The following is a 13,109-nucleotide window of genomic DNA, read 5'->3' as shown; positions in this document are numbered from 1 at the left end:
TCCAGCCCATCCAGGCACTGGGCTGTGTTTCTCCCAATCCTACCCTGAAGCGAGCAGAGCTCCCGCCCTCTCCCAGTGCCGCAACGGGCACTCGGCACCTCCGCGGCTGCCGGCCCGCTCCGCGCATCCTTCAGCCCGCCCTGACGGGAGGTTTTATGGTCCCCCTCGCCCGCCCCCTCCCCGGGCTGCTCCCCCCTCCCGGTTCTGGCGTTTCACATCCCCATCCTCAGCCGCGAGCCCCAGGCAGCTCCTCACCACCTGTCCAGCTCTGAGCCGCGGCACCCGCTCCATCCTCCGGCTCACCCCGCAGCCCGGCACGGCACGGCCGGGCGCGGAGCATCCCGGTGGCGGGACCTGCTCCTCCCTCCTCCCCTCTTCCTTCTCCCTCCCTCTCTCTCTCCTTCCCTCCCTCCCTCCCCGCGGCCTCGAGTCGCGCCAGTGATGGAGAGAGCGTCACCGTCTCCTAGCAGCGCTCCTAGCAACGCTCCTAGCAACCGGGCAACATCTGCTCCCGCTGGACCAATCCGCGCGGGGAACATCTGGGCACCCACCTCCGCGGGCTGCGGCCGGGAGGTGATGCGCTCCTCAGTGGCTGCAGGGACCCGCAGGAGCTGCCACCACCGCCACCACCACCGCCACCACCACCAGCAGCACCGCCACCACCTCCTCCAGGAGCAGCGAGGGAAGGACGGAGCAGCCCTCCCTCTGGAGCCGGGGCTCGCTGGGTGAGTGCCACTGAGCCGGAGGTGGCCGGGGACAGCGAGCTGTGGGGTTGCCCGTGGCAAGCGAGGTGGTGTGGGGCTTTGTTGGTGGGATCCACTCCAAAGGGTTTAGCAGGTGGTTGTCGGCGTGGAGTAAGTTTTGCGTTTGTTTGGGAGCTCTCGTGGCTTTGCTGCAGTGTGGGAGAAGGAAGAGCTGAGAGGGAGGCTCCGCGCGTCCCGCAGTGCCACGGGCAGAGGTGCTGCTGCTCTGCCGGACTCTACAAAAGGTCATTTCGATCAGAGTCCTCTTTTCACGGTCAGAGCTGAACTCTGAAAAGTCACCATAGCTCCTCTTTCCATCGCCTGTTAATGCTGTCATCCTCTGGGATGACACAACTGTCTAAATATAGTTGTCTTATAGCTGCGAGGCACGAGTACGCACACATACGAGCTCTCCTTTCTTTTCTCCCTTGCAAGATTTAGACATGTCTAATTTCGTTCATGTGCTCAAAAAGTGTGAGTGTCTCTGGCACACACACATAGAAGTGCAGAGTTTAGATATACACATATATCTGTGATAGTTTTTCCCCCGAGAGTGGGAGATATTCTTACTACAGCGTGCCAAATACTTCACCCAGAAGGAAAGGCATCAGCCTGGAAACTGTACTGTATGTCAGGCAAACTCTGAAATGTGCACCCTGTTAAAGAGAAATGGGAATCTGACTTTCTCCAGACCTGTACTGCTCTGCAGGCAGTGTGAGTGTGTATGAAAGAAAATTAATGCTGCTACTCAAAATAATGGCATGGTTTTAATAGTAGCCCTTTAGCTTTCCTCGGAGGTTGACAAGAATTAATGGAGAAAATAATGTGCCATTTTAAGAGGTGGTTGGGGCAGAATTAATGTTCTAGCTCCAGGGACGTCCGGATATTTAGAGGAGCAAGCTGTATTTTTGCAGCATTTGCTCTGTGAGGATTATAGCTACACCATTGAGGGACTGAAATGTTTTTTTCTTAATGTTTTATCTACTTTCCTGATGTGTGAAAGGGATTGCAGGAAACAAGGTCGAAGTTAGAGAATTGGGTGTAACATCACTTATTTATCCCTGTTACTAAGCCCTGTGGGGATGCTGAAATAGCACTTTCTCCTCCTGTGGTCCAGCTGCTCACCGTGTTTGTCCTGATTTTGCCACCTGAGCCATGTGTGTTTCTCCTTGATCCACCACGGCAGGTGACCGTTCAGCAGTGCCGTGCTGCCAGAAATGCTCGCTGAGCCCGTGCGAGGGGGAAATCTTACCAGAACTGCTGAGATTATCCCAGAAAGACCCTTGGCAGACTGACTCTGCATCCTCAGGTAACTAACAAGTTTGCAAACTTCAGCTGGTTGGGCTGAGTGAGGGGAGTTTACTGGGGTTAATGTCGAAAGGGGCAGAACCTGGAATTACTATTTTATTCTATTGATGAAAGCAGTGGGACTATGGGGGGCGAGGCAGGAATAGTCACTCAGCCATTAAGTCTCATGCCTTCATGCCCTCATGAGAGCTCTTCAGATGCTTGTGCCTTGTACACGTGTGCCCAGGGAGAATCGGCAATTAGGGAGGTCTGCAGAGCAATCAGCAAACTAAAAGGCAGTTTTAAAGTGCAAAGCCAGCAGACCAGAGTACGGCTGAGGGTCCCCACCTTCCCGTAAGTCAATAAAAGGGGGCTTGCTCTAAGGCTCGATACGCTGGAAGGGCTACAGTTGATTGGCAGCCATGTGAAATCCTGGGGCTGGCATGTGTTTTCGATCCACATGCTCATCTGCCTGTGGTCTGGTAGCTTTGCATTATCAGCTGGGAATCCCACAGTGGGACCAGCTGCTTATGCTGCCCTAGGAGAGGAGAAGAGCAGCAGGAGAGCTTGTGAGACCAGGGACAGGTTTCAGCTGAGCATCCCCTAATTGGGAGTGCTCTGAAGGTTAGAGACGGGGGGGTTTATCACCGCAGTTTGACAGCAGTCGCAAGGACATGATGGTGCGTCCTGCCATGTCAAAGCCACGTCGCCCGCTGATAATAAAGGCCAGTTTCTGTGTGCCCAGAAGCCTCAGGTTTTGTATTTGAGCACGCAAGAGATGCTCAGCGATGGTCTCCGTCTCAGCCAGCTTAGCTCGCATATTGATCACTCTCCTTTACGCTGCGATAGGAACCCTGCAGGGCAGCGGCACATTTGAGTCACCACCTCCGTGCGCAGCTTGGCGGGGCTGGCTCGGCCAGCCGGCTCCTTGCTCACCCCCTGCAGATGTCTGCATCAACAACCAAACAGTATCGACTCAGACGAGCCCTTTCACTGCAGCACTGAGCAGGCAGGGAGGAATTTTCTTCCCGGGGAAGGGTAGGAGAGGTGCAGGCGCAGGCAGGTGAGGGGATGCTCCCAAGGGCTCACGTAAAAGTTCTGGGACAGGGCTGCTGTGCAGAGCCGAGGCTTGCAGACCCCTCTCTGTTGCCCGAGATGCAAAAGCACAAGCTCAGGTGTGTTTTTTCCTGGCTTTTCAACCATTTGTTAAACTCCGTGTTAGCTGCTGTCTCGGCTAGGCTGCAGCCCTGTGGAAATCGCCGGCATTAATTTATGCTGAAGCGGGGCTGCTGTCGCTGGGGTGATGCAGGAGCACAGGTGAAGTGACTTTGGTGCAATTTGCAGTTCAAATGGGAAGTTGCCGTGCTATAAATCTATTTCCAATCCAATTTAGATAAGACAGCCCTCTGTCCAAACATGCCTAATAACTCTGCGAGTACCACACACAGAGCACCATAATTGTTCCCGGAGAAATAAACAGGAACGGACACATTTTGGTCTTTTGAAGGTACAATTAAAGCCCTTGAGAAACGGTATCCGAGAGATCTAAGCCTGAGACAGAGGCGCCTATTCCCTCACTGCCGCGCGTGGGGTTTACATTCCAAACTTCCATTAGCGCTAATGGCAGCTCCAGCCGCCGTGCCCCGATGCGCTGCGCATTCCGAGCAGGCACGCACCGGCGGGGTGTAAACAGCGGGCAGCGGGAGCGGCAGCGCCCGCCTGGGGCTCCCGAGCCCCGCAGCACCGCCCGCTGGTGCGAACGGCACCGAGTCCTTGGGGAGCAGCGGAGGGCTTGCGGCTGAGCGCTGCCGGGATGCTGAACGCGCTTTCCCGACGCTCATCCAGGCTGGAAGGACAAACCTCAGGCTCAGGACTCAGCGCTGCGCTGGTTGGTCCCCGTGGGGAGATTTGGCCCCGTGCCTTGACTTGTGGTGTAGCGCTGAAAAAGACGTAATGTGATTAAGATGTATCTGTCTCTGAGCTTGAGTGAGGCAGAGGCAGTGACTCATACCACCTTGCTGGAGCTGTCAAAACACTTGGCTCGCGAGAATAGCCTTCTACACAAAAAACACTGATTCAATATGTTTATATTTAAACAAAACACTGAGGGTCTGATTCACTGCGGCATTACTACAGCCTTGGATGGCTGTAACCCCAGCCAAGCAGCTCCCAGGCACGCACAGAGCCATCGAGTGCTGACTTCCAATAAGTGTTAGAGAAAGGCTTGGTCCTTGTGAGCCTCCTGCATGGAGGGGGTTAGCATCGGTGCTGGTGTTGAGGGCACAGTGCAAGGCCACAGTTCATGCTCTTGTTTCCCTGAACCTGCAGACAGATGTGTGGGCCCCACCAGCATCCACAAAAGATGACAGTGATGAAATGGGTGGTTGTGGAACAGCAACTGCACTGAGCACAAGAGCAGACCCTGAGCTTCTCTTGAGCAGCCCTGGGATGGGCTTGTGTGCCCTCAGCTCAATTTCTCACCCTGCAGGTGTGCAGGCAGCACCCCCTCCCTCCTGGGGAGCTGAGCCACCTGTGACAGCCCGTGGGAGCTGCTGAGCTGGGGAAGGGGGTGCTCCAAGCTCTGCAGATTTGGAACTGCTGGGATTTGCTAACAGACGGTGTGGTGTTGAGCAGCTTGGGGCTACTTTGCTCCTAGAGTGTAGTCTTTCATTTAAAACTGGGAACACATTTCAAGCCAAACTTGCATCCTAGAGATGCTCTTGGTGTTTGCTTGGTCGTAGTTTCCCTTCCTTGTTCCTAAAGTTATGGGTGTTGGGGTGAGGGGGTTGTGACAGCTTTGCTGTTTTAGATGATGTAAGGTCTTCAGGAATTTAAATACAGCCAACCAATCGTGCGTCCCAGGCTGGTGCTGAACATAACCCCAGGAAGAGGGTGCCAGTTGGATGCTCAATGAACCCACTGCCAGGATGGTCATACGTGTCCCTCAGCAAAATACAATTTTTCCGTCTGCTCCTGCCAGCCAGCACCAGCCCCCAGCCCGCGGCATGGGCAAAAACACAGCCCTCCTTCCCTCTCAGCCACAGGCTGGCAGTCCTCCTTCCCTTGTCCTGGCTCCCTGATGTGTCCAGGACCCTCTGTGCTCAGGGGATGCTGAATTTCACATTGTCACCCTCCATCTCTGGGGCGAGGGGGGGCGGAATTCCCGTGGCCTGGAGCAACAAGGGAGAGTTTTGCATGGAGCTGGCAGAGCTGCAGAACTGAGCTGAGATGCTCTGCATGCTGTGGTTGTCTGTGCTGCCCCTGTACTCAGGCCGATTTTCTGCTTCCACTGCACACAGGCAGTGATAGGGCTGTGCTTCCAGCCTTTTCCCTGAAAAACACTATGGAGCATCTTTTAGCATTTAGAGGCTTGGTTTGAGGGGAAGGATCTACCTGTGTGCTGGGTTTGGCTCCTTTCCCAGCCCTGACAGCCTGGTTGGCCATGGGAATGTCACTTCATCTGTCTTTGTCACCTTTGTCTTCCTCAGGGTAGTGTGAGGAAAACTGTAATGTTCTCCCATCCTATGGTACTGGGAGATAAATGCATCTGTTGTTGTGCTCAGATAACACAGTAGTGGGGTTTCCACCTAGGAGAACATGATATCGGAGTAATTAAATATCCAGGCTGCCCAGGCTCTGGTGCAACTCAAATACTGGAATAAAACCTGCAAGCAGAGAAGGTTGCTGCATATGAATTTAAACCAGCATTTGCAGCTACTCAAAGCCAATGGGGTGGTGAAGACCAAAGCCTTGCCCTTGCCCTTGAGAGCTGAGGTGGGTGCTGGGAGCATCTCTGGTGTGTGTGATGGTCCAGGGTGACTAGAAGCCTGTAGTAGTCCTTGACAACCTTAGCAGTGTTGTCCCACTGTGAGAGCAGTAGTCCCTCTCCTGGAGAAATGCTGCTCTTCTCTGCAATCTTTGCCATGGTGGGTCCCAGAGCAGGGCTGAGGGGTCTTGACTCCATATGGGGCGTTAATCCACCAGTCAGTTTCCTGCACAAATCTGCAGCATCCTTTATGAGAAACCTCCATCCTCACAGACATGAAATTCAGTGAGAAAACACGAAAATCCTCTCATTGAGGGGATTTCCTCTTCAGCCTGTTTTTGTGGGTTTTTGGCATAGAAGAAGGAAGGGAGAGCCCATTGCTCCTTCTTGCCAGTGAAGAAGAGATGCTGTCAGTCCCGGGAATGGTTGTGTGGGTATCTTACCACTCCCACCAGCAGCTAAGACTCAAAGAGCCCCTCATGCCCCATGAAAGGATCCTTCCAGCAACATGAGGTCTGTGTTCTGGCTGTGCAATGCTTCTTGGCTTTTCTACTGTATCAGGGGAGTTGTCCAGAACCAAATCCTTTATTTCCTCAGAAAACCTAAGTTTCAAATGCTCCCATAAGGAGATCCCAATTTGGGGAAGAAAATATTTCCCGTAGAACCTGACTTTGAGTTATACTATGAAGTGGCTCTGGGTAGTTTCTTTCCCTGAATTGCCTTTAGATATCGATATAACAAAATTTGGGTTTGTTTTTTTTTTATTTTTAAAAGGTGCATTTAAAAGCAAGTAACAGAAATTTCTATAAAAAGGAGGATTTGAGAAGAGATGGTGCCTCCCAGAAATGCACATGGCTCCTTGTATTGTCTAGTGAATAGCTGAGCAAAGCCCAGTCCTGGCTCTCACAGGGACCCAGTGCTCACCAGGCTGAGTACCACTGGAATTATGGACCTCATTAAGATGCTGAATTAGCACCATGTCACCTTTCCAGGGAGATGGGCAAGCTCAGAGCAGGCAGCCAGGCCTGGCTGCAGGTGCCCAGAGTGCCCTGGTCCTCTGCAGGGCTCTGCTCTGGAGGAACAGACCTCCAATGGGCTCTTGTCACAGGACAAAAGCCCAACAATTCCTTCTCTTATCCCAAATGTTGAGCCTCTGTCCTCTGTGCCCTGAAAAACTGAAGCCACCCAGAGAACAAACCAACTCCATCACCCTCCCACTGAACTGGGGCTCTCCTGCTTCTCCGAGACGACACTACCATCTAGTGAATACACTCTGCATTGGTTTTCCAGGGAAGCCACGGAGCTCCGTGCATGGCGTGTGGAAAGCAAAACCCAGTCCTCGGCCAAGCGGGGCACAGGATCCCCTGTCCTGCACACAAGTGGCCCCATCCTGGTCCCTTCCACAGTGCATGGTGACCTTCTCATCTAGGGCATCTCCTGCCTGCTCTGTGGGGCTGTGGCTGGCCAGGACATCCCACTAGGACCAGGAGACCCTGCCTGCGCCCAGTGCTGTGGTGGTCACTCCAGAGAGGGGCTTGCTGTGCTGGCAAGCCTCAGTGTGGGTGTTTCAGAGACAGTTTCACATTTGCCAACCTCTCAACTGTTTTTCCAGTGGGTTGAGGGCTGCAGGTTGAGGCTGAGTGTTGTTCCTGGCTGCACTCCCACTCTGGATCCCTCCTTCCCCTGCACACCCCGGACTGTGATGTTATAGCCACCCTGGCAGCAAGCATTACTGACCTTGTTTCTCTTCTTCTTTTGTGCAGAGCTGATCTGATCGGGGCCTACCAAAGACATTAACGACGTCGAAAGTAGCTTACTTTAAGAGAAAATATGCAGAAGAAGAACATTTACATCAAGATTACCATGAGTATTGTCCAAAAGTGAGTATCTCTCTTGCTCCAGACCCCACCCTCTCCCCAGTTTCACTCCTTGATGCTAAAGACCCATCCATTTACTCCCCAGCACCTGATACTACCAGAGGACCGGACTTGTATCCTAAAACTATCTCTCCAGAAGCTCCGCTTCCTGGATGACCCCGAAGCCTATCTCCGTAGGTCTGTATTAATTAACAATCTGTTGAGGAAGATTCACCTAGAGACAGAGAGGGAGAGCTATGAATACTTTAAGGAGGCTCCGTGCTATAGGACTGCCTACTCTGACGCACGAAAACGGCTGAAGTTTATGGTGCAGGAGTGCTGTTCCCAGTCGCTCTATTATGAAGAGCTGCACTCGTATCGCATCGTGCCTTACTCTGCAGAGAACGCCGTTTACGGGATGGGCTACACGGGCAGCCACTTGGAGCAAAATTCTCAGTTGCTTATTTATAAAATGAATTAAAGTAGCTGTTAGACCCACTGATGTTTGTTTCTGAATGCTTGAACTGCTTGTTGAGGTGTTGAGATGAGGCACTAATTGCAGATGTGTTTGAGATCAGAGGCGGAGGCGCCGGGAGCTGAGCGGAAGGTGCTTTGGATAATGCTCTGCAGCCCCCGCTGCTGACCCCCGGTGTGAAGCACCTTGCTGTACACACAGAGAGGTGCAATACGGAGGTTCTACCCTGCAGAGACTGTGTGCAAGGCGGTTTGTAGAAACAAAGCTGCACTTAAGTTACCTGTGTGTAGATACAGATGCTCCAAATCACTTTTGCAGTTAAATTACGCCGTCCCCGGTGCAAGGGCAGCCCCCAAGCAGTGGAGTAGTCTAACAGTGAGGAGTAAAACACAAGTTATCTGCTGTAAAGGTATAGACAGAAAGTTTCTTTGAGAATTGCTTTGACCATGAAGGAGTCAGTGCCAAAGGAATCAGTCTTTAGCTTAGGATTTTCAGAGACTGAACTCGCTTGCTACTTACAGACACTCTATACTGAGATTTGCAAGGGTTTGTGGGTTGGTTTTTTTAAAAAATAATTGCATTCACCTTTTACTTATATTATCTCTTAGCTGGTATCTACTTCGCTATTTTAATACGAACCAGAATGACTCACAGGAAAGATTGTTTCTTCAGCCATCATTGGTGTTCCCTTAACTTCATTTGCCTCTTTCCCTAGCTGTTTCCCTGATACTTCTTTGCATGCTAATTTGCTGTTTGGCCTGAGGTTCACACTGGTGCTAGGGAATAGACAGCAATTTCTTTTTATGTGGACTATAAAAGGCAGCAAATCAATGATAACTCTCATAGATAGAGAATGAATGTGTCTGACAGATGCTGGTAAGACCTCAGAGGTTCTCCTGATGGAACTGCTCAGCATTAGTAATAATGTTTCAGGTTAAGTGAAATGTCTAATTTCAATCTGGGAATTAACTTTAGAATATGTAAATATATATATTTCACAAGCTATGGCATGTGTGGGATGTTCAGCAAACGGAATGACTACCAGTGGAAAGTTTCATAGCTGCCAAAGCTACGTCATGAAAATACCAAAGAGTAACATTAAGGGAAAGATGATGCTCCAGAAATGGGGTCAGAAGCAAAGATTGCACTATAATCTGGGGGAATGTGATTAATGAGCCTGTAAATCAGCTCTCAGTGATACACTCGCAGCTCCCCCACGGGGGACCTGCATCCCAGAACTGCTGAACAAATATACAAGATGGTTCAAAGCCTGTCAAAGTCCTACAGGTCTGTTGGCTTACAGTGAAGAAAATGGCTTTGCCTCGCTGGCTATCACCACTTTAAAGCTTTAAAGCAAAGTAAATAACAGCGCACACTCAGCTGGAGGCAGATATATATATAGATCTAAGAACCTAGGGGTTTTTTATTTTTAAAGGCCTTGCTCTTGCAGATGTGGCTGATACTATTTCTGAAGCACTATACAGTGTGAACAAATACTGTGGCTTGCCAAGAACGTGCTTTTTGTGTCAGATTCCTCCTGTCACCCTGCTCAGAGCATCCTGGTCGTGTGTGTTGCACATATCATCACAGCTTCCAGGCATGTGTTAGTGCTGGAGAAAGGGCAGAAAAGCAAGAGCAGAAAGGTGTGAAGAAAGTTAACTCTGGTATCAGTAGTTAGAAGTCAGTACAGGTTTAGGAGACAGAAGGAAGCAGTAAAATCCAGACTTTTTTTTTTAATTAAAAAAAAAGTCAGCAGTGTAATTCAAAACAAGGATAACCTGCAAACTGGTGAATATAAACATCTCAGATACTGTGGGAAGGCTGAAAAAACAGGGCAGTGCTGTTTGGGAGGTGCTGTTAGCCATGATGAATGTTCAGATTTTTGGTTTTGCTTTGAGACAAATCATATTTACTTATCTCTTAGAAAAGGGTGTCTTTCAATCCTCAGCCAGTGCAGTTCAGCTTCAGAGCTTCCTGGTTGTGTGTGGTTTGATTCCTGCCGCCCCTGGGCTTTCACCAGCCCGAAATCATGGAGCTGATCAAGTTGCATGGTTTGAGAAATGGTTGAGAAATCTCCAGTTTGAGAAATCTCCAGTGGAAAGGGGCCATGCCCACCTCAAGAGGGGGCTGGGGGAGCCCAGGCTGCTGATCAGGTGTGTAGGACAGCCCCAGTAGCATCAGTAAGAGCTGGCAGAGAAGCCCATCTGCTGTTGTGAGAGGTGCCATTATCCCCCAGGAGCTGTCCGGCCTCTGTGGCACCAGGAACGCCTCGTGCCACCCCAGGGCTGGGGGAATGGTAAAGGAAAATTGCTCCTGTCTTCTGATTTTTCAAACCATGTAATTTTCCACTCTGACGTGGTCTGATTTATGCTTTTTTTCCTCTTCATGTCTGTTTTCACCTGATTTCATAATGATCTAGCATGTATAGGAAACTCTAAAAGGCTTCTTTTCTCTCACTGCCTGATTTTTTATATTCATAGGATGGTTCTGGCTTGAATAAACAAAACTTTTAACTTAAAATTAGAAATGTTACTATGAAATGAAAAAAGCTCAGTAGGATCAAAGTCTTTAACCTCACCTGAAAAAGAACATTGGCCCTGTCAGATTCACCATTGAAGAGGTTCTTTGCCTGCTGAAAGAGGCAGATACTTTCTTGCCTATTGAAAGCTTCTCTGATAAGGCATTTTGATAACTAACAGATATAACAGACAAAAATCTGCATCAGGTCACAAAACTCCTTGGGCTACCTAGGAAAGAGAATGATAATTTACTCATGTTTTTCCCATGTGTTTTTTTCTTGAACAAAACACATCGTCTCTTTTTTAAATTTTTGCTTGCTCCAGGAGCTGCTAAAATGGATTATTTCTTTCTAGAGAATAAATTGTGTTTTTTATGATTGACTTTTTGATATGGAATTGAATCAAAGGTTCACTATTCTAAACACTTTAAGTCTGCTTCAGTTTTTACTGCCTTCTGCTTTGTCCAGTGATTGGTGCTGCTAAAAAATGGATCTGAAAAATTTGACTTGAGTCCTTAAAAATAGTTTATGGGGTGATAAAGAACTACAAATGTGCAATAACATTGCAAGTGACTCCCGAAATACTTAATTTGACACCTTTTGAATTATATACTTATATTGATTCTAACATTTAGTTGCCAAGTTACTGGGTACCAGCATTTTAATGCAGCTACATACAGTGATTTTTCTTTTTTGGGTTTGTAGCTACAGTTCAGCTCTTCTGGCTTCTGATGTGAGAATCTGTCTGTAGGTGGTCAGCTTTCAGTGAGATAGATTTATATATATATATGTTCTATTATGACTGCATTAGGAACTCCTACATATGGGCTATGTTTGCACTGGATTTAAAGAAAGTCCTTGCTTCTCTTTGACTCAGTTGCCTTGGAGATAGAATATTCATCAGAGAGAATATAGACGAGCTGGGTAACAAGGACAGACTTGGTGAGGAGAGCTGATCATTTTGAAAATGACTGGCTTAGGGCAATTAATTTTCACCTGGGAATAGCAGCACACTGGGCAGTAATTAGTGTTTCTATGAGTTGAGTTTTCTTCGTGCTGCTTTTCTGGCTGGACGTGCTGGTGAAGGGTGCACGGGGGTGGCTTCATGGGAGCCACAGCGTGGGTGTGGATGGGGCCTGGTGCAGAACCCCAACTCTGAGTTTGAGGAACTGAAGGTGTCCCCACCCACGGCAGGAGGGTTGGAACCAAAGGTCTTTAAGGTCTCTTCCAACTCAAACCATTCCATGATTCCATGATTCTGTGATATGAGGGCCCTGCTCCTGTAAATGCTTCAGTTATCACCCGATTTCCTCGCACAGACCCTGTCGCTGAAGCCCGAGAGGCTCCTCATGTGCTCGATGCTCAGCATGTGCATGAGCTTGTGCAGGGCTGGGGCTGCGCCCGTCGCAGACCCCCCTCGATTGCCGCGTTACCGGTGACTGCCATCACCGAGCTGCCGCTTGAGCTCTTCGATACATCTCTATTGCACTGTAAATTGAACTTCTGTTTTCCAATGAATGTGTTGAGTATATGGACTACTGTGCCTTAAAGTCCCATCCTCGTATGAGCCTTTGTAAATGTTCTGTAAATCCGCAAGCCGTCTATCGCTGGTATCTCTGTGCACTCTCTACAGATCTGATTTGGTACTTGGCAGGACCTTGGGAAACCCAGCCCTGACCTCAGTTTGCCATGAACATAGAGGGGATTTGTAAATTCCCTCTTTTCTTTTTTCGGATTGCTTTCCTCTCCGGCATTCATGAAATTCTGTTTTTCTGGTTCCTGCCTTAGCTGGGCTCTGGGCCACGTGCAGCACCAGGAGCCCCCCACAGGAACTCGGAAAGTTGTAAAAAAGTTGTCTCCAGATTTTAAATGCCACCTGTAGAGCGCTCCCAGGAGGGAATCACAGCTGCATACAACAACTGTGGCAGGTGGTGTCAAGTATATCATCATATATTTGACACGATTGACAAAGCAGAGAAGGGAACACCTATTTCTATTGAAATGCATGAGCCTGCATTATGTTAAATACATGGTGATTATACACCAAGTAATTGGAACAATGCCTACTGGTTCTGTAACAAAACAAAACAACAAAAAAAGGCTTTTTAATGTTTAAAATTACCTGGGACCTGATTGAAGGTTTTTATGAAATTGTTTTCTAAAGTGAATAGTAGAAAAAATGTATATGTATTTTAAATATACGTATGATGTGCATGTTATTAATAAAGATCTATTTCTATTGAACCAGATGGACTCTTGCTGAGTGTATGTTGTTTGGTTTACAAGTTAACATGTAATCCTTCTAAAGAAAGGTTTCTAACCCCATCAATCCCCTGAAAAACTTACAACCACAGATTCTTTGAGGGACCTGGATCAGAGGGTGAATCTGGGGTAACTATTCTGTCATTCACTTGTCCTGCCCTGATCTCATTGTTTGCATCCCAACTTGCCTGTAGATTTGCAA

General features: G+C 49.0%; 1 long non-coding RNA gene across 1 annotated transcript; it reads left to right on the top strand.

Moving 5' to 3' along the window:
* The first annotated feature begins 525 nt into the window (after positions 1-525).
* Positions 526-12,889, top strand: LOC121673909. The gene is made up of 4 exons (XR_006019357.1): positions 526-725; positions 1,930-2,052; positions 7,560-7,676; positions 7,759-12,889. It is a non-coding gene; the product is annotated as an uncharacterized LOC121673909 (long non-coding RNA).
* Positions 12,890-13,109: the final 220 nt, after the last annotated feature.

The sequence above is a fragment of the Corvus kubaryi genome, unplaced genomic scaffold, assembly GCF_017639235.1.
Source record: "Corvus kubaryi isolate FWS band 111438036 unplaced genomic scaffold, C.kubaryi_AGA036_p1.0 66, whole genome shotgun sequence".
Classification (NCBI taxonomy): domain Eukaryota; kingdom Metazoa; phylum Chordata; class Aves; order Passeriformes; family Corvidae; genus Corvus; species Corvus kubaryi.
The sequence above is the reverse complement of the archived record's forward strand: the minus strand, read 5'-3'. Positions and strand labels throughout refer to the sequence as shown.